The sequence below is a fragment of the Carassius carassius genome, chromosome 13, assembly GCF_963082965.1.
Source record: "Carassius carassius chromosome 13, fCarCar2.1, whole genome shotgun sequence".
Taxonomy (NCBI): Eukaryota; Metazoa; Chordata; class Actinopteri; order Cypriniformes; family Cyprinidae; genus Carassius; species Carassius carassius.
In genome coordinates, this window is record NC_081767.1 from 9,055,993 (window position 1) to 9,075,851 (window position 19,859).

At 37.2% G+C, this 19,859-nt stretch overlaps 2 protein-coding genes across 5 annotated transcripts in view; both read left to right on the forward strand.

The window, feature by feature from the left end:
• Positions 1–19,859, forward strand: part of LOC132155938 (serine/threonine-protein kinase pim-2-like) — an 82,121-nt gene that overhangs the window by 49,171 nt on the left and 13,091 nt on the right. The gene's annotated exons all lie outside the window — the stretch shown is intronic.
• Positions 1–19,859, forward strand: part of LOC132155937 (dmX-like protein 2) — a 95,865-nt gene that overhangs the window by 685 nt on the left and 75,321 nt on the right. The window lies entirely within an intron of this gene.

Here is a 19,859-nt window from a genome sequence, read left to right on the forward strand (position 1 = left end):
GCAACGCTCACTCACGACAATAATGATGATATGGAGCTTGAAGGTTGGTGTTGATTGTAGCTCACAACCTAGTTAGTAGCCTACCTAGACAGCACCAGACGTGCAATGTGATGCCCCAAAAAATGCAGTCTATGGAGGTTGTCTTAGTAGGTTGTGAGACATTGCCCATTTTACTTGGATGTTGAGCCCATCAGCTGTGCACACAATGACGTCACAGAGTACAGTTGACAGGCCACAGTCTGTAATGTAAAGATCTAATCACTGCATGTTGTGCACTAACAGTGAATTGAAATTGTTTGTTTAATTTAGAGCTTCTATTTGCACAGGCACATCAAAAAATGTTGCTTAAAGGTCTAGTGAACTCAAAACAACAAATATGTAACTAATATGCACCAGGGAATGATTGCATTATGCATTGTGTTTATATCTACAGTTTGATGCTAAAAATCCCAATAAGGCAACCAGTACCAAATGCATTACAGTTTTTTTTTTTTGCCGTTGTAACCATAAAACATACAGAATGTCTAGCAGTAATGTGATTCAGCAAGCTGTTTGGCTGCATACCTCCCTTGCCATTTCAATGTTATTGAGCCCAGCATGGAGACTGTGAGGATCAGTGCTGGAATATTACTGGCTGTTTATAAATATCTGCTGTTAAAATGATGTAGGGAAGACAAGTTTTTGAAACAATCAATGTCTTCTTAAGAGAAGGTGCTCTGGTGTGCGCTTTGATTAGTCTGACAGTCATAACAGCGGCTTTCACACAGCCGAAACAAGAACTGAAACCTGTGATAAAATCTGTTTATTTCTCTGGCTTAACGCAGGTTCTCCATCAGAAAGTCCACACACAATCTTTCATGTGATTAGTTCAGTGGCTGACAGTTCAGGAGATCAGCTTCTCTTTGGAAATGACTGTTGCTGGCTTGCACAAGAGCTGTGTTTGGGCATGTGTGAGCAGGTGCTGGTGAATTTTTGTTGTTTTCATGATTGTTGTTTTTTGATTTTAAAAGCTGCTTGTTGTCCAACACAATATTCAAAGCCCCCAAGCCATATTACATATAAGATATTTTGTTCCCACTTTATAGTAGCTGTCTTTAAATACTATTTACTTAAAGCCCCCATGAAATCAAAATGTAAGTTTTTTGGGGTGTTAGTATCAATATGTTAGTCTTAAGGTTATCTCAGAGCCATATAGAGAGAAAGATTCGATAACGGAAGTTCGAAATGTTTGGTTGTCACGTGATTCGTGTCGACTTCAGATAGTTCCAGGAAGTGCATTAGCGGCCATTCAAACTGATAAGAGTAGAGTGACAGAACTGCGATTTCTGGTAATAAGGAGTCAATAAATGCATTTATTTTATATATTTATACAACACACCAACATGTGTATGTATCATGAGTATGTAGTTACAGCGATGTTGTTTTTAAAATATCAAATCAGGTAATTTTTGAGGATTAGTGTTCAATTACCGTTATTTTAAAAACAACTTATTTCAGGCTACTGTTAAGTTGTATAAACACGGGTTACTGTTGCCTTTTTACGTTACATATTGTTCTTTTTTTTCACTGATCTCGTGTTAACTAATGTCATATTGATGACTTTCAGGTAGTACAGAGACAGGCTGGTGACAGGTGATTTTCAGCTCGCAACGCACAATGGGCCAATTAACAGTTAGCAGCAGTAATTAGCATGTTAAAGAAATGTAAAATGAAGCTTAATGTAATTCTTACAATTACATATAGTAATATAATTATGTATTATAGATAATATATCTATTATATCTAGTATAATGCTTACAATACTTATTCATGTATGCAATATATTCAGGTTTAAAACAACTTAAGCATACTCATATATAAGCATAATCATATATAAACATGTACACTGCCATTCATAAGTAATGATGCTGAAAATTCAGCTTGGCACTCATCCAGCAGCAAGTCAGTCAGCAGCCAGTCAGCATTCCAGTTAACCATCAGCCAGTTACCTGGGTCTATTAAAAAAATTAAAGAGACAAGAAAAAAAAAAAAAAAAAAAAAATGCAAAGGCAGCACTAAGAAAAATAAAAAATGAAAATGCAGCTCTCTCAAAAAATAATATAGACAGGTAATAGTCAATGAATCACAATGACTAAGAACACTCCACCCATGTTTTTAGCATGTAACTCAAATCACTCTAAATTTATGTCAATAGGGTGCATTTTATTATTAAGGAATTTAATTATTTAATACGTGTAATAAGGAACAACTTTATAACCTCATTTTTACCACTTGCCCTCACCGCTGTCACCCGTGATCAAACGTTATATTGAACTAACGTAATAGGCTAAGTAAGCTAACTTTCCCCACTCTGCAAAAAAAAATAAAAATAAGACTTCTTTTTTCTAATTCCAAACACGATGGATGAAACTGAATTAAGAGAACAGATTTTACAATTAATAGGGTGTTCGTTCCAATCCTAGCCTAATCTGTTAGTTATCTGATAAAATCCCTTAAATCTATTCATTTAATGAGTAATAATCTACTAGAAGGTTTTAATTTACAATTTATTGTTATTAAGATGCACTGATAATATAAAATCTTATTATTTAAATGTCTTACCTTTTAAAAGTTCGTCGCAAATGGTTTGTCCTGCTGCATCTCTACGGCGCGGCATCGGTTTACTGCTACTTCCGGGAACTATTTAGAGGCTCCACGAGCCGACATTGCTGTAAAAAAAGCATTCCATTGGAGTCAATGGAGTTGTCGCAACTCTCTCTCTATATGGCTCTGGGTTATCTGTAAGCCAGTGTGAAAACAGTGATACAGTTCACATTTAGAAAATATAAGCATTCAAAGCTTGCAGACTGTTCATCACTTCGCCAAAGCGGCTCAACAATTTTTTTGACGTCACATCATACTTCATATGTATATATATATATATATATATATATATAGGGCAGTGCAATTAATCGAAATCGAATCTAAATCGCGATTTGAGACGTTGCGGTTTGCTAATCGCAAAAACCTGCGATCTGGACGCGATATTACTCTGTTCCAGCATATGCATGACTGTCAGCCTTCAGTGACAGTCTTACTAACCAATTGAGTGAGCGCACCTCCGTTCTACCCAATCAGCACTGCTCTAGGCAGCTGTGTAAACCGGCACCATAAAAAAAAATAAAAAATAAAAATAAAAAAAACGGAAAGCAGGAGAGAGACTGAGTGGGATTATGGCGTCTACATGGTCAGGTAAATAGTAAGGCAAAAACGAACAGACAACAAACAAAAAATATAATTTACAAGAGCTGCGTCACAATGTCTCTGAATGCCTCTCATACTCGCCCCTGCCCCTCTATTCCCTACGTGTAAACGTGTACGTGTATTCCGAGTGTAAAATGAATGTAAATTCAGTCTAACTGCTTGCTAATTTCTATTGAATGAAATGAAACATTCAGCACATTTTCCACTTGTTCTTAAAATCCCAAATACAGTTTAACATGTAATACTTTAATGATTGACTAAAGAAATACAGTTCTTTATATAAAAAAATAAATATCTCCAGTGAAATTCAGTAACTAAGTTAATTCTATAAAATTAGTTATACTGTAGTGAATGTGACAGACATAATTCACCATTGTTAAGTGTAGTTCTGTACACTGTGTTCTAAATAACTGTTCAGGGATCGTGGTCCCTTTAAATGTTCGGAATGCGTGATGACGTAACACGCCGGTCAGCACCATTGTTCGAGTATTCTGTTTTCTGCTTTTAAAATAAACGAGACACACATTCGTGTGCTCAAAGTGAGAAGTTGTCCCTTGCAATTTCCACAATACCATTATAATCTTGTCTGCTGAAAAAAAAAAAAAAAAAAAAAAAAAAAAAAAAAAATATATATATATATATATATATATATATATATATATATATAATATATTGTATTGGATAGATCCATAGTAATTCCTATTGGATTCCTAATTTTGTAATGGTTTCATGGAAACTGTAAGAATTTCTTTCTTTCTTTCTTTTTTCAGCAGGGTAATGATAATCATACTGTGTAATCATACTGTGCTGCACATTATTGACAATATTAAGCTGAAGCTTGACTTTGCAAATTTAAAAATCGTATATCAAATCGCAATCGCAATATCTGTCAAAAAAAAATCGCAATTAGATATTTTCCCCATATCGCACAGCCCTATATATATATATATATATATATATATATATATATATCCACATAGAAAAATTTAATTGTAATAGCACTTTAAAATATTATTGTTTTTACTGTATTGCTTATCAAATACATGCAGTCATGTGAGCAAAAGAAACTCTTTCAGAAAAATTTATCTTAATTATTTCAAACTTTTGATCGGTGATGTATATGCAGTGACAGTCAATTGGGATTCATTAATAATGATATCAGTTTTGTTAAGAAAAGTTCCCAAATTAAAATATTTGAAAGATATTATCATAGTGAGTAAGGCATTGGATAGATAAATAGCTTCAGAAGAGTTTGGGTTTGTGAGAGCGGTCAGTCTCACTTTCTGGGTGTCAAGCTTACCGCATCAGCATGACAGTTGCACACAACACAGCAAACCCACAGACTGCCAAAGAGGAACATATTTAGTTTATCTTTTCATTTATCTCTTGCTGTCATACAGGTAGGCATGGTGTTTTTGGGCCTGTGGAGTGGTGGGTTGTAGTGTGTGTTTGTTAAGAAATAGTAGCTGTCATTGGACATGGCATAAAAATACACCCCAGCACTGCATGTCTGAATATGTTACGGACACGCCATACTCAAGGCTGACACACAGCTTCACTCCTGCAGACGCCTCATCCCTGGACCTGCTGGGATTAAACAGCGGGAGTCTTTTGGGTTTTATTTGGTTGCTGTTACCTCACTGGAATATGATTTCATTAATAATTGCAAAATTCAGAGATGCTTGAAATATTTTATATGCAAAAATATGACTTATGCCTGCCAGTAAACAGTAAACAGTCTGCTGAAGGAAAAGTTTCCCAAAATGAAAATTCTGTTATAAATTACTCACTCTCATGTCACTCCAATCTTATGAGAAGTTTGTTTATCATCGGAACACAAATAAAGATATTTTTAACGAAATCCTGAAAGATTTATGTCCCTTAATAAAAAGTCCATTCCACCATCAAATTTGTTAAAGTAATCCAGACTCAAGTGGTTTAATTCAAGTCTTCTGAAGAGACACAATGGCTTGATAAAATAAACAGATTTAACCCTGTAAAGCCTGAAATATGAAATCATAGTCTTTTTTATGCAACAGTTTACTGAACATTTAGACAAACTATTATAAACAGTCTAAAACAAAGGCAGTTGCTGATATTTATATGACTAAAAAGTAAGAAAAGCTTGTAATGTAAATTTTTCGATTATTTTACAACTTTTTAGAAGTTTTAATCGTTGATAATTTAGAGCTTAGAAATTTGTGTATCAAATATTTATACAGTAGGCTATATGGGGTTAATTTAGACTTTTATTCACACATAAACATTGATCATCAGACATCAAATATGCTTATTTGACACATAAGAATCGATGAGGTTTGTTCTTCCTTTGAGCCACAAGATAATAGTAGAAATCTGTTCTACACAACTACTTCATCTGCATCACCCATAGGTTTCTGAAGAGCGTTTTTGAAGCAAAAAGTGGGCGGAGCAGACCATCGCCAACTTGGCAGCGCGTCACTCCAGGGTAATCGAAAATGGGCAAAAAAAACATTTAAACAAATGAGTTATAAAATAAATTCACCCCCCTCACAGTTATCATGAAGGGTAAAATTAGCTATATAGACTGAAATAATTTTTTGAAACAGGCTGTAAATATGTTTTTTTTATGCTGTAAAGTTGGGCATTTTAACATGGGAAATCTATGGGACTGACTCCCTTTTGCAGCCAGCCTCAAGCGGCCAGTCGATGAATTGCAGTTTTAGTCACTTTCTTGTTGGCTTCATGAAAGAGAGCGGGAGGTTGCCGCTCGGCCAAAAGCGCAGTTTTTGTGTTTGTCCCTTTAAATGCAAATGAGCTGGTGCTCCCACCTACCTTTCCAGAAGAGGGCAGAGCTTCAAGAGCTTATGCTCTGGCATATTGGCAAAAAACAAAACAGGAAAAAATCACACAATCTGAGAGTACTTTGCATAGTAAATGCAAGTAAAATTATACAGACGGGTGCATGGCACGATAAAAATAACAATATAGCTGGTCTCATGGTGCCTTCGCATGCTATCATATTATGTGCTCTACAAATTCAAGCGGTCGACTTCACATTGCTTCCATATGCAGTTTTTAACTAGCACATTCCTATTTACTATCATTCTAGTAGCACTTGAAGGCAGCAACAGTGAAAACTGACAGAGACAATGGTAGCTTTAGCAACATTAACCTTACAGAGAGCCAAGAAGCTGTTTTGGAAAACAGAATATGACACGTGATGCTTACTTTGTCTGGAACTGACGTTTGCGCACAAAGCGTTGGTATCGATCCCTCTTTCAGAAGTAATCTTTGCACATCCCCGGGGCTGAATTGACCCTCGTTTGTGAGGCAGTCTGGTGTAAAATTATTAGCACAAACATATAGGATTTTTCTGTTTTTTTGCTGGGATATTTCCTTTGAAAATTATAGGGCTGGGCGATTAAACGATAACGATATGTATCGCGTTAGACACATGATCGATATCAATAAAAATGTTCGATAAAATGTTCTATATTTTTTTTTTCTTTGTCGGAAGAAACCAGAGGTTGCGAAGCAAGTTTGGTTGCATGAACAAAGGCACACCCTCTCTGGTAACCTAGCAACGTAGGGAGGGGCTCTTATACAGTCTACGGGAGTGACACGCTACCAGCCAATCATGTAACAGTTTGATCGCGCCATATCGTTGTCTCGTGTTGGATTCTTCAGTAACAGAACCGGCGTGGAGTGATAAGTGGAAAGCCTTATTTGATTGGTGGGTGATGTAGATAAGATGACTGACTACTGCGCTAATTCTGACAGGCGCCCTTAGACAGGCACGTTACTGAGAGAACGAGCAGAGAGATAGAGAGAGAGGCTCTCCTCCGGCTTCACGTGCGCACTCTCACAATCTTCAAACTTCAGTCTTGCTCTTCCTCCCTCGCGCATATTAATCGAAATTGATTTTACCATCAAAATCAATTGAGAATTGACACGATGAGACGTCGGAAGACTGAAATTTCACGTGATTTTTTTTCCCCCTGAATTACTGCTGGGTATGAATTGTACTAAAATAATGTTGCCTTATCTTCTCTGAAAAGCATTCAGCACATTCAGCTGACATAAACCACACTTTAAATAAACAAACAAATCTTATCCAGTGATGAAATGTTTTTTGTGTTGACACAAATCCTGTACAATGTCCTAACTCCGGGATAATCACACGAGCTGTCGCTGCATCATGGTAGGTGCGCCTTATATTTTCCTACTTTTTTGTCCTTTGCCAATCACACCTATGAATCAGAGGAAGGTTAAAGGTTTAGTTCACCTCATAATTAAAATTTCCTAATCATTTACTCACCCCCAATGCCATCCAAGATATCCATGCCATTCTTTCTTCAGTGGAAAATATATTAAGTTTTTTGAGGAAAACATTTCAGGCTTTTTTCTTCATATAATGGACTCCAACTCGGTTGCTATTGTTTCCTAAGAAAGCTTAATTTCTTTTCCACTGAAGAAAGAAAGACATGGATATTTTGGATGGCTTTGGGGTGAGTAAATTATTAGGAAATTTTCTAGGTGAACTAATCTTTTAAGTTTAAAATAAAAATATTTAAATGTAATATATTTTTCTCCTGGTCCTTCTTTTAAATAGGTCATAAAAATATAAATAATTATCGATATTGACCGATATGAAATAGGGATGTGCACGGATAGTCGAACATTCGAATATTCGTTCTGCTCTAATTATTCGATAAATAAAAATGATATTCGAATTTCGCAAAAAAAAAAAAAAAAAAAAGTTCACAATAAAACCTAATTTGGTCACTTTCTGTGATTCTCCATGGCATATTTGAAGGTGTATGCAAGCAAAAAATAATTAATGAATGATTAAGGGGCCATTCACATATCGCGCCTAATAAGGCGTGGAAAAGGCTATGTGCGCCGCTTTCTCCTTCTTTCCAAAGCTCTCGGGCAGAAGCGCTCCTGAGGCGACGCGTTCTCTCCATGAAGACGTGGAAATTTCAGCAAAGGATAAATGGATTTGCAGCACAAAAAAAAAAACGCTTTCAGTATCTCTGCTACTAAATTTATTTCAAAATGGCAATCCATATACAGCTATGATCAGCTGTTCAACTGTTTTTTTCAACTGAGCTTTCAACGTTGTTACAGGAAAGGATGAAGCTGAATGTTTAGTTCTTGTCACATGACCTGCGGTGCGCTTGTGGCATTCTGAAAGTTGAGATGTTTTTAACTCGATGCTGTGCGGACGCGCCTGGAAAAAACGGGACCGCGTCGCACCGCGTGCGCATCGCGACCGCGTCGCGACAGCGTCGCTTCCATTATGAGCGCGCATACCGCGCGCCTACATTGGAAATAACGAACTTGAGCATGCAAAAGACGCGATATGTGAACGCCCCCTAAAAGAACTGCGGTCTTCTACAGTACTTCAAATATGCCGTGGAGAATCACAGAAAGTGATCCAAGAACATTGTTGCAGCATCTCTCAAGCAACGAATAAACACTGCTAACTTGGAGAATGCAGTGAAAACTCCTCTTCTCGCGTCTGCCCTAGACCCTCGGCACAAACATCTCAGGTTTCTCGATGAAAACATGAGAGAAGTAAGAAAAAAAAGAACATTTTCCTTGATGTGAGTGGTGCGGATGCAGTCGCCACGATGAAGAAGATGCAATGCCCACTCGTCGGAAAAGGCTGAGCCAGTTCTCCAGCGATGATTACACAGAATCCAGCCGAGACGAGTGGGAACAGTTCTTGCTGGAGCCATGTATTCCACCAGATGAGGATCCCATTCAGTGGTGAAACGAAAACACGAAGCGCTTCACAAAACTTATTCGCTTAGCACACCGTTATTTGTGAGTCCCGCCAACGTCTGTGCCGTCAGATCGCGTTTTCTCCGTGGCCGGCCTTAGTGTTAACAGACTAAGGAGCCGACTTTCCCCCAATCATGTTTACATGCCCGTATTTCTTAACAAGAACATTTGAAACAATAGAAAAAAAGATTTGCTGACAGTTTAAAAATTAAGTGTAAGCTACATTCTGTACAATAGCCTAATTGCTGCAGGCTGCTTTACGTTTTTTCTTTGTTCACTTTTTTTTTTTTTTGCTTTTAATCTGTACTTTTGTTTGTTTGCACGCATTGTTAAAGGTTTTCAGCTACAAAACACGATGTGTAATGTTCAAGTTTATTGTAAGCTTGTTCAAAATGATGAAAAAAAAGTTGTTGAAAAATAACGTCTGACTCATTAAACTTAATTTAAATAAACGAATATTCGAATAGTCGTTTTTTGTGAGCTCAAATATTCGAATGTGATATTTGTGGAAAACGCCCATCCCTAATATGAAACACTTATATCATGATACAGTTTTCAGCCATATCGCCCAGCCCTATAACTACCATGTCCTCAGCAATCTATGGAGAACCCTATGTTCAATGGTGCATCCCGAAACACAATACTTTGTAATGCCTCTTTGGCACTGACATTGTATCTCTTGCAGCTACGGCAAGAAAACAGTAATGGCGGACTGCTTCTTCTCACTCAGGGTGGGCTCCATGCTAATAGGGTTAGAGATTGTCATGAATGGGCAGGACTTTCCCTAGTATGATGTGTATATATTGGGATAATTCTGGAACTGCTCGTTTGGAGAGACTGTTTATGATTTATTGGGATAATAAAGACACGAGTGGTTGGATTTTTACCATTATAGACTGGTTGTTTTCACACACTGCGGCCACTTAACTGTGTTAAAACACTTTATAAAAGTGATTTTTTCATAATAGGTCACCTTTAAAGGTACATACCAGAATATTTTCAATGTAATGTTAATGTACGGCATCTATGGCTTGCTATTGATTTACTTAAGATAAAGTTGGAGGTAATTTAGATTTGTGTCTCAGTTCTATATAAACAAATTAGAAATGTTTTTACACTAATACACATGCAATGGAAGGCATGTACTGCAGTGGTGTAGTCCTAAAAAAAAAAGTGGTTTACTACACCCCCCCAGAGAAAAAAATAATTAAAGGCAAAAACATGTCAGAAGTCATTGTTTATTTGGTTTATTAGGTATATATCAATTCATATACATTTATATCAATTTACAAGTCATTGTTTTTTTTGTTAATTAGGAATATATACATTTAAAACTACATTTACAATCTGGCGTTTTTTTTATTTACATTTATCTATTATGCATTTTTTTTACAGTACGTTCCAAACAGATTTACTATTTTTTGTTATATTTACAGATTTACATTGACGTGACTGAGGGTCATTTGCAGTGCGATGATGTCTTGCCCAGGAATTAACATATTTCTCTGGGTTGAACAGTGAAATTGGTGGGCCATTCAGGTTGATCATCATTAAATTTGAAACATGTGAAACAAGAAGCAAAGACCTCTTGTTGGTCAAGATGGTATTCATCAGACTGAAACCTCTTTCACATTCTGCAGTACTTACAGGAAAAGTCTGCATGCAGCTCTTAAGGGGTTTCAAATTCTGACTTTCAGTTTGGGGAGATTCAATTAAGTCTCGCATTCCCTTAAAGGCAGGGTAGGTAATAAATGTATAAACAACTTTCTTCCAAATTTGTTTAAACTTTCTATATATATCAATGCATAATTAAAATGTAAGTACTCTGTTAAAAAGAGTATAAAAATCGAGTGACTCTAGACCGTTTAATCTGTATTACACACAGCTCATTATTTCCATTTCGGGACGAAACATAGGATTGGCTTAGGCGACTGTCACTCTCTCGCAACCATGGCAACCACCCTTTTGCCACACATGACCCGCCCACTTGCGCGTGCACGTTTGATTTGAGGAATTCAAGAGGCACGGATCCTAGGAATACCAAAACAATGACAGAGAAACAGCAAGCAAAATTCACAGTACCAGCCTATGCAGTTAGTGAAGGCAAACCAGGCAAAAAAAGGAAGACAGTAACAGTACAAGAAAAGGCAATGAACAAAAAGTCTTTGGATAAACAAAGAAATAAAACGCGAGTTAATATCGGCATGGCTTTCCAGCGATGGCGAGAACTGAGGGAACTCAAGGGGCTGAAAAGTGACTCCTTGATGGCTTTATTTCTGCTGGACAGGTAAATCTTTCTTTTTGTATTTTGATCATACATATTTTTTTCATGAAGCATGTGTCATTAGCACACGTAGCTGCGTAATATAGCTAACATAACATTACTTAGCGAGCCGTAGTAGAGACGATAAATAATCTATAGGAGCCCAGAAGGGAGGGGGTGGAGTGAATGGAAATAATGAGAGAGGAGATGTCTACAGACACTCGATTTTTATACTTTCTTTTTCAGAGTACTTACATTTTAATTATGTATTGATATATAAATAAAGTTTAAACAAATTTGGAAAAAAAGTTTTTTATACATTTTTTTACCTACCCTGCCTTTAATGGCCTGGTCAGGGCACACATTAAAACGTGCACAGAGCCTACAAATCTCTGCTTCACCATAACGAATGCTAGGCTCTGATGGCCACCTGCTTGTGTCAAGAATACTTAAATCTTTGAGAATGTCTTCTTCAAAAGGAAGACGTTTCTGTAGACTGTCAATTAGCCTTTGCAAGAATTCCTCAGTGTTAATGGACTTCATCTTAGGGTTTGACTTCAAGTGCACATCTTTAAATGTGCCATGATCCTTTGCTTCCAGGGCAGCTGATAGTTTCTCTCCTGGTTGAGTTTTAAATGATGTTAAAACTCTGATTGCTCTTTTCACAAGAAGATCTGCTCTGAGTAGGGTCATAGTTTGAGCTTGTAGTTCCTCAGAGACAATGGACAGTTCATGCAAGGTATCATACATCAAACCAAGATCACAGAGAAATTCTGGGCTCTTCAGTCTGTCACACAAGCCTCTGTATGTCTGTCTCTCAGTGCAGGTCCTCTGGTCATCATTGGAGGCCTTTTCAGAGTGTCTGGCAAGAGCAGTAAAAGAGGTCCAGACAGCCCGAACGGTCCGAAAACTGCTGGCAACCCATCTAACATCTAAGATTCTGCCAATTTTGAGAACCTGAGAGCCAACCTCAGCTGCTGATTCTAAAAGCTCTCTTTGGTTTTTGTTTGATTTGCTATAGATGTTGTGCAATTTTTCAACAAAGACTCTGAAGTGATTTATAGCAGTAACTTTATCTACAGCATCAGAAACTGCCAGTTCTAACCTATGATTCATGCAGTGCCAAGTGAGCAGGTTTGGAAATCTCATTTTCAATTTAGTTGACACACCAGAGTGTTTTCCTAACATTACACTAGCACCATCTGAGACAAAAGATACCAAGTTTTGTTTTAGCCACTCCTCTGTGAATCCTGCTTTTGTTAGGCAACTCATTAAAGCATCAGTTATTCCTTCAGATGTCTGGTCCTTAAGTTCCACTAGATCAAGAAATATGAACTCTGGCGGTTCACCTAGCACAGAGGTTTTGATGTTAACAATCAAGGTGGTTCTTCTACTCAAGGTGGAAGCCTCATCTATTAGTACAGCTAGTTTGCTTGAGGATCTAATAATGTTATTCACAATTGAACACTGCATTTCTTTCGCAATGCTTTCAATAATGTTGGTGGCACTGAAACGAGAGTGCAGAATGTGTCCCATTTTGACTCCATTTAGCTGCTGGAGTTCTACGAGCGTTTCGTGATCTGTGAAGGGACGATTATTTTTGGCTAGGTAATATGCAGTTCTGAACACTGAGTAAGTCTCTTTTAGTAATGACAAGTTCATTGTGTCCACATTTTTTCCCAGCACATCTTTTTTTTTTTAAGTTTTCTATATTTTCAGCATGAGCATGTGCTTTTGAGCAATAATGTCTTTTGATTTTGTTCCTTAATGAACATAAAACAGTGTCCCTGTTTTCATTGATAGAACCTTGAATTTGAAATGTAGACCACTCCATGGAAATCTGGACACCTTGTTCTTTAAAGACCCCTGTTGATCCTTTATTACAGCAGACCAGGCATCCTGTAATTAAGAAAGTAAAAATGGAATTAGTTGTATGCCATTAATTTCAGTTGTCATTTGTTTATTTTAGATTTTAGCTGCATTTTTTAAATTTATTACCACAAATGCCATAAACCATGCTTCATTCAAAGACAGCTAGGTCAGGAATTTCATGTTGTTAGCATAAAATGTTTATAAAATCTTTAAAAGAATAAGAAAAACAAACAAACATAGGCCTTAAAAAACTCCATGTTATATTTGTTATGCCATAGTCATTTTAATATTAATTTAACTTGAACAATAGTCTCTGCTTTTATTTTACAAATTGTGAAAAAAGTAAAAGCTCATATGAATTAAAGTCAGATTGAACAATCACATACCAAGCCTCTTATTCTTGCACCCCAACCAAGGGTTCTTTGATTTAAAAGCTTCCCATTGGCTTTTACTCCAAATGTCCGGCCAATCTTCAGTACATGGTATGCCAGGACCTAAACAAAAACATGATTTCATTGCACACAATTTTAATGTAAAGCCTACCCTATAAGACTGATGTGCTTTATAATTTCATAAATAACAGACTAATGTTAAAGTGATAGTTCACTTAAAAATGAAAATCCTGCCATTATTTCCTCCTTCTAATGTCATTCCAAACCTGTAAGGCTCTCTGTAAGGTTCAAAACACTAATGAATATATTTTGGATTGAATCATCTGAAAGTAATGGACAATACAGTGTACACCTTTTAAAGGTTGTATCAGCGATTTCTAGCCTAAAACATAAAGTGTCAATTTCAGCTGACCTTTCTTCACGATCCGCTCGCTGCCTGCCCTATAAATTGTCTGTGAAAAAAACGCGTCTCTCTGGTCAGCCTAGGGTCCGAGATATGCCAAAAAAACAATCGGCACTACCATCCTTTCCACACGTAAACCCCAGAAAAAAGGGTTTGGAATAATATTAGTGTGATTAATTAATGATAGGATTTATATTTTTGGGTGAACTATCCCTTTAACAATTGCAATTATGTGTTTTACAAAAATGACATATTAGTCTCTGAAAGTGAACTAATCCTAATAGTGAACTACTAGTCTTGAGCAGGTTATAAATCCAGCCACATTGTGAGATGCCCATCAAATTATGAGCAAACAAAAGACTATAACTGAGTGACACATAATACTAACCTACTTTCTACTCTACTAAATATTAAATCACTATAGTAAGCATTTTCCTATTATGACTTTGGAAAGACCTGAGCTGTCTGTGCTGGTCTGATAATGGCCTGTGCTGGAGGTCTGGGCTGTGCTGGTCTGACTTGGGCCTGTGCTGGAGGTCTGGTCTGTGCTGGTCTGACTTGGGCCTGTGCTGGAGGTCTGGGCTGTGCAGGTCTGATAATGGCCTGTGCTGGAGGTCTGGGCTGTGCTGGTCTGACTTGGGCCTGTGCTGGAGGTCTGGTCTGTGCTGGTCTGACTTGGGCCTGTGCTGGAGGTCTGGGCTGTGCAGGTCTGATAATGGCCTGTGCTGGAGGTCTGGGCTGTGCTGGTCTGACTTGGGCCTGTGCTGGAGGTCTGGTCTGTGCTGGTCTGACTTGGGCCTGTGCTGGAGGTCTGGTCTGTGCTGGTCTGACTTGGACCTGTGCTGGTTTTTGAGTAGAACTGGCCTACATGGCTTCTCTTACTCTGCACACTAAAAGTAAAAAATTAATCATTACCTTTGCTGTTGGCTGACAGGTCAAAAGCCAACATTTACCCTTACAAGTGGGACACTATGAAATTTCCTTTAGTTGGCCTACCTTCCAAAATAGTCAGTTAGACTGACTTTCCTTTTCTCTCCTCTTCCAACCATTTTCTAGATGAGATAGAGACAGAGATAGACTTGAATTATGCATCATTAAACTAACATGGGTCGCATAATCTACCCAAGTCTTTACTTTGTCATAAGACATAAGATAACACATCACAAATGTTTGCTTTTTAAAAGGTATTTGCAGTGGGATAACCTCGTAATGTGTCATTACAATTTTTATTTAATTTAAATTTGTTGTTGGATAAACATTAAATGACAGTCAGTAGCAGATGCACAAATCCCAAAGCAGCCTTCTGATTTTATCCCAAATGCTGCATTTATTTAACACATAACGTTAACAGACTGTTTTATGCAAATATTCATCATGATGGCAATTTTAGTATTTTTTGTGTATTTGACTTTCTGTCTGTGGCTTGTTAGCTACTTTAAACATAATTTCTGATCAATTTCTGATTCATGTATATGCTTCTTTATCAAGTTGAAATGTTTATAACTTCAAAAATCCTGTGCTGCTTGAATAACGTTATATTTCTGCCATATACGAAATCATGATGAGGCAAAGGCATCATAAATCAGCAACGGCATAACAGACTGTAATTACCGGTAGCTGTAATTAAACTAATTTCAAATACGTTTATTACCTGACTGCCTCAACGTGAAACCATCTTCCGTCGTCAATCGATGAACACTGTGCTCGCTCGCTGGCATCCTGCGAATGATGCTCGATAACGGCGTCGTCGGGGGCGGGAAACGACAGAATTCAAACAAAAATGCACCAATTACAACAAACGTTCGCGAGTTAAAAAAAACACTTGGGATACAGTTAAAGGGGACGCTAAAACAGGAGTAGATTAGGGACGTCTTAATCAGCAAAACAAGTGAGTATACGGAGGGTATACGCTAATATTGATCCTCAGAAGTTGTAATACACAAACAGCCCTGGGGAAAAAGTAAGCATACGGAGTATACGTGCGTATGGCCCCGACTACACCACTGATGTACTGTATATCAGATGAAGGTTTCAGCTGTCATACTGTATTGAAAGTGTAGAAAACGTACGCCTGGTTAGTTTGGCTTGTTGATAGGAAGGCACATGAAGTTGTAGGTAACACCATAAAGCATCTAGAGCAAATCGTACCAACATTTAATTTTGTTTGTAGTGCACAACCAGAAAGCAGTCCCATCACAAAAGGAGTTGGTACTAGTTTATCTGCTCTTGTTTGTAGTAGGGTTGTCAGTTTTAGTTCGAAAATCGATTGCACAATCGATCGAACCAACCAAAAAAAGTTTTGAAAATGAAAATCGGGAATCGATTTTAACCAAATATGTACACTATTAATTTTAAAATAATTAAACAATTAAAAAAATAGATGTAACAAAACTCACAAACAAGCAGAAAAAGAAAATAAAGAATTCCGAAAGTGCACTATGCCTTGCAAAAGCTAGACAGAAAAGACCAGCAATTTTACGCGCCTATAGACGGTTTCGTCGGGCGCACACGCCTGGACCTAAGTTAACTTCCGGTCTGTGTTGTGTATATCGTTCTGGCTGCAGTGCCTTCTACAAACGCAGTTAAAGTCAAGGTGATGAGTAGACTGAAGTTGGGGTCAGGTGGTTGTGCTGCGGGATGTGTTTCCCATACATTTATTTATTTTTGGAGACTCGCCACAATTTTAAAACTGATCGATTTTCAAAAAGGCTTCGTTGAATAAACATGAATAACATTACGTACTGCACGTTTAATAATAATAATTCCTTACATTTATATGTTTAAATATCAAAACGAGGCACAGGTGTTTTTATATCGCTGTATTTCTGAAGGAAGACTTGCATGTTATATGCCTGATAAAGCAGCGTGTGAGCGTACCAGCTCTGCTTTGTTTACAGCTGTTACTGGGGAAACCTCTATTTCTTGCGCTTTATGTCTATGCTTTAAAACATCTCCTGCTGGGAAAGAATGAATTTGCATTTTCATTAAGTCCCCCTGATCCACGTGGCAAACATATTTTGTTTGTTATCAAAAAATATCTACTCTAGAGGGACTTGGCTGTTGTTATTGATTCTATTTGGAAGTCTACCGGAAGTTAAGTTAGTTCCACAAAAGCGCGCATGCGCAGTAACGTTTGTTTATGTTGTTGCCGTTGAAACCGTCTATAAGACCCAGTGACGTCAAAAGCGACCTCTCTGCGTTCACACCAAACGCGAATAGAGCGTCTGGCGCGAATGATTTCAATGTTATGTCAATGTAAAGACACGTTTACGCGCGTCTGGAGGTCTCGCGTCGCGGTAGACGTGAATTCGCCTCATTCGCGCATCTAGTTACAGGAGATTCTGAGTTATGAAAAGGACCATTGCAAGCTAACAGCGACTGGCTTTTGTGGTGGAAAATTGGCAGTAATACCCCCACCTTGCGCAGCGAGTGTCCCTGGGACATCAGTGCGGTCGGAGCGCATTTTCTTTTTGAACAGTTGTTTGAAATGGATTGAATCATTATTTAAAATAATCTTGGAGATTTTTGAATTGCCTAAATCATAAATGCAGCCGGGTTGAAGCCTGCAGTGATGTTTTTCTTTTGTTATGGCAGCCATCCCCTCTGCATATATATTTTTTCGAGAATGTTGCACTCCTGTTGCTTTTTGTTATTCTGCACGAAACTTCATGCCAATAAATAAGAAATATTGCTGACTTGTGCGTTTCCAGCGCTCTCTTTACGTTCGTCCATTATTTGATGTTAAAAAAGGAAACGTCTTTTTTTTTAGACATGGAAGATCGATTTTACAATCGATTCAATGAACACTTATGTCTTAAAAATCGAAAATGATTTTTTCACAAAAGTGACAGCCCTAGTTTGTAGACTGATGAGCTATCTGAGTTCAGTATAGGGTGTACTAAAGCTGATACTTTTCAAATGAAGGTCATTTAGTATTTAAACAGTGCTGGTAATGTTTGTCAGTAGCTGCTTAATGGACTGTAGAACAGCCCTTTATGAGCTTAAACTATTCGGTGGGACTAGTCTTGATCTCTGAAGAGTATTACAATCACTGCACACATGTCGGATCATGAATGCTGACAGGCATGCAGAGTAGATTTGGGCAGGATGAGTTGAGTTGTCTTCTCCCAGAGGATCATGTTCTCTGACATTGTTGAATGATGTCTTGTTTTAGTCGTGTTCAGTCTCACAGTGCAGAGGGACATGAATGATAGTCTACTGCACTCAACACACTAGGGCTGTGTATCACCAGCAAAGTCATGATACGATACATATCACGATACAGAGACCACGATACGATACACATTACGATACAGGACTCCACTGAATTTTACCTCAGTAGAATTTAGTAAAACAGCTGTTTATGAAACACTGCATACTTTAGAGCCAGTGCTAACTAAATGCAGTTGACCTCTGCAATATGAAGGGCCTCCATAACTGTACCACAGTACAATATAGGTAATGGCATATGTTTAATGTTTACATTGGGCACTCCCCACCAGGTACAACATTCTGATTCTTTGCATTTTGTTTTTAAGCCCATAAATAATAATTTACTCATTCTAATAAATTTATATTGTAATGTACTCATATTAATACATATATATAAAAAAAAGTCTTAACATTGATGGTAGGTTATCATTGCACAAATTAATGCACTCCCTACTTTTTCAAATAAAATAAAAAGAAGAGTTGTAAACTAATGTGCTGTCTTCTGTATCATATGCACACACACGCTCAGTCACACACACAGATCCCGCTTTGCGTGCAATTAGACATTCAGGAACCAATTTTTTAGCACTGCCCCGCATATTTTTATACACTATACATAGCTTAATCGCTCAAGAGCTACACTATCTTTCTCAACAAGGAGCTGGTAACATCATTGTTTCTAAAGGAATTAAAGCCACAGCTTCACTGTTTATAGAGAAATGTGACAGAACTGAGGTAATTCTTACATGCACAGCCTCTCTCTCTCGTGTAAATAAACACTTGATGAATTACAAATTTCTGAGAATAGAATATTGAAGTGGAGATTGCTAAACTGTAAGCTAACTGGTGTTTTCTGAAAGCAAGCATGTTTATAGTGGAAAGAGAGTGCGTGCACAGGGTTGCCAGTTTGACAAAGATAAGTAACGCACTTAACAGATATTTATTTACAGGGCTTTATATGCTTTACATAGCTTTATATGTGCGAATAGCAGCATAGTTCACGGACCATGTGGATTCAGTCGTCGCATCATGCGCTTGCAGCGCTTCCGTAAAAAGAGAAAAACAGAAATCAAGTCTATAAAAGGAGTAAAATAATGCATGAGTATAAAGTATAAAGCCATGTTTAGGCTACATTATGAATAATAATTATGCAAACAAATGTTACAAATATTCCAAAAATGGATTGGATTCTTTTGATATGATACAGCCTCGTGAGCCTCAGTTTTGCTTTACATTTGTATGCTGTTTATAATGAATGCCAAGTTGTATTTTATTTTCTAGTTATATATATATATATATATATATATATATATATATATATATATATATATATATATATATTATTTTATAACTACTTATTTTTTATTCTTGTTCTTTTCTGAATACCATTAAATTTTAAATTAATTGTTGTAGAGTCAGGGGAACTAAATAGGTTGTTTATATTTACCATTATTTTGATATACATATAAATTACATAAATGAATGTAGCCTAATTGTTTGAAATTGTTTGTTTTTGGAGTAAGATCAATTTCATGAGATTACTTAATCTTTTTGGCTGGGTTTGGTTTTCTCCGTGTCGTAAACTCTAGGTGCGAAGCTTCTAAACCAGTGTGTTTTTAAGGCGTGTTATTTAAATGATGATTGTTTTCCACCGCCACATTTATCAACGTGCGATCATTTGTATGATGAGATTGGGGCATAT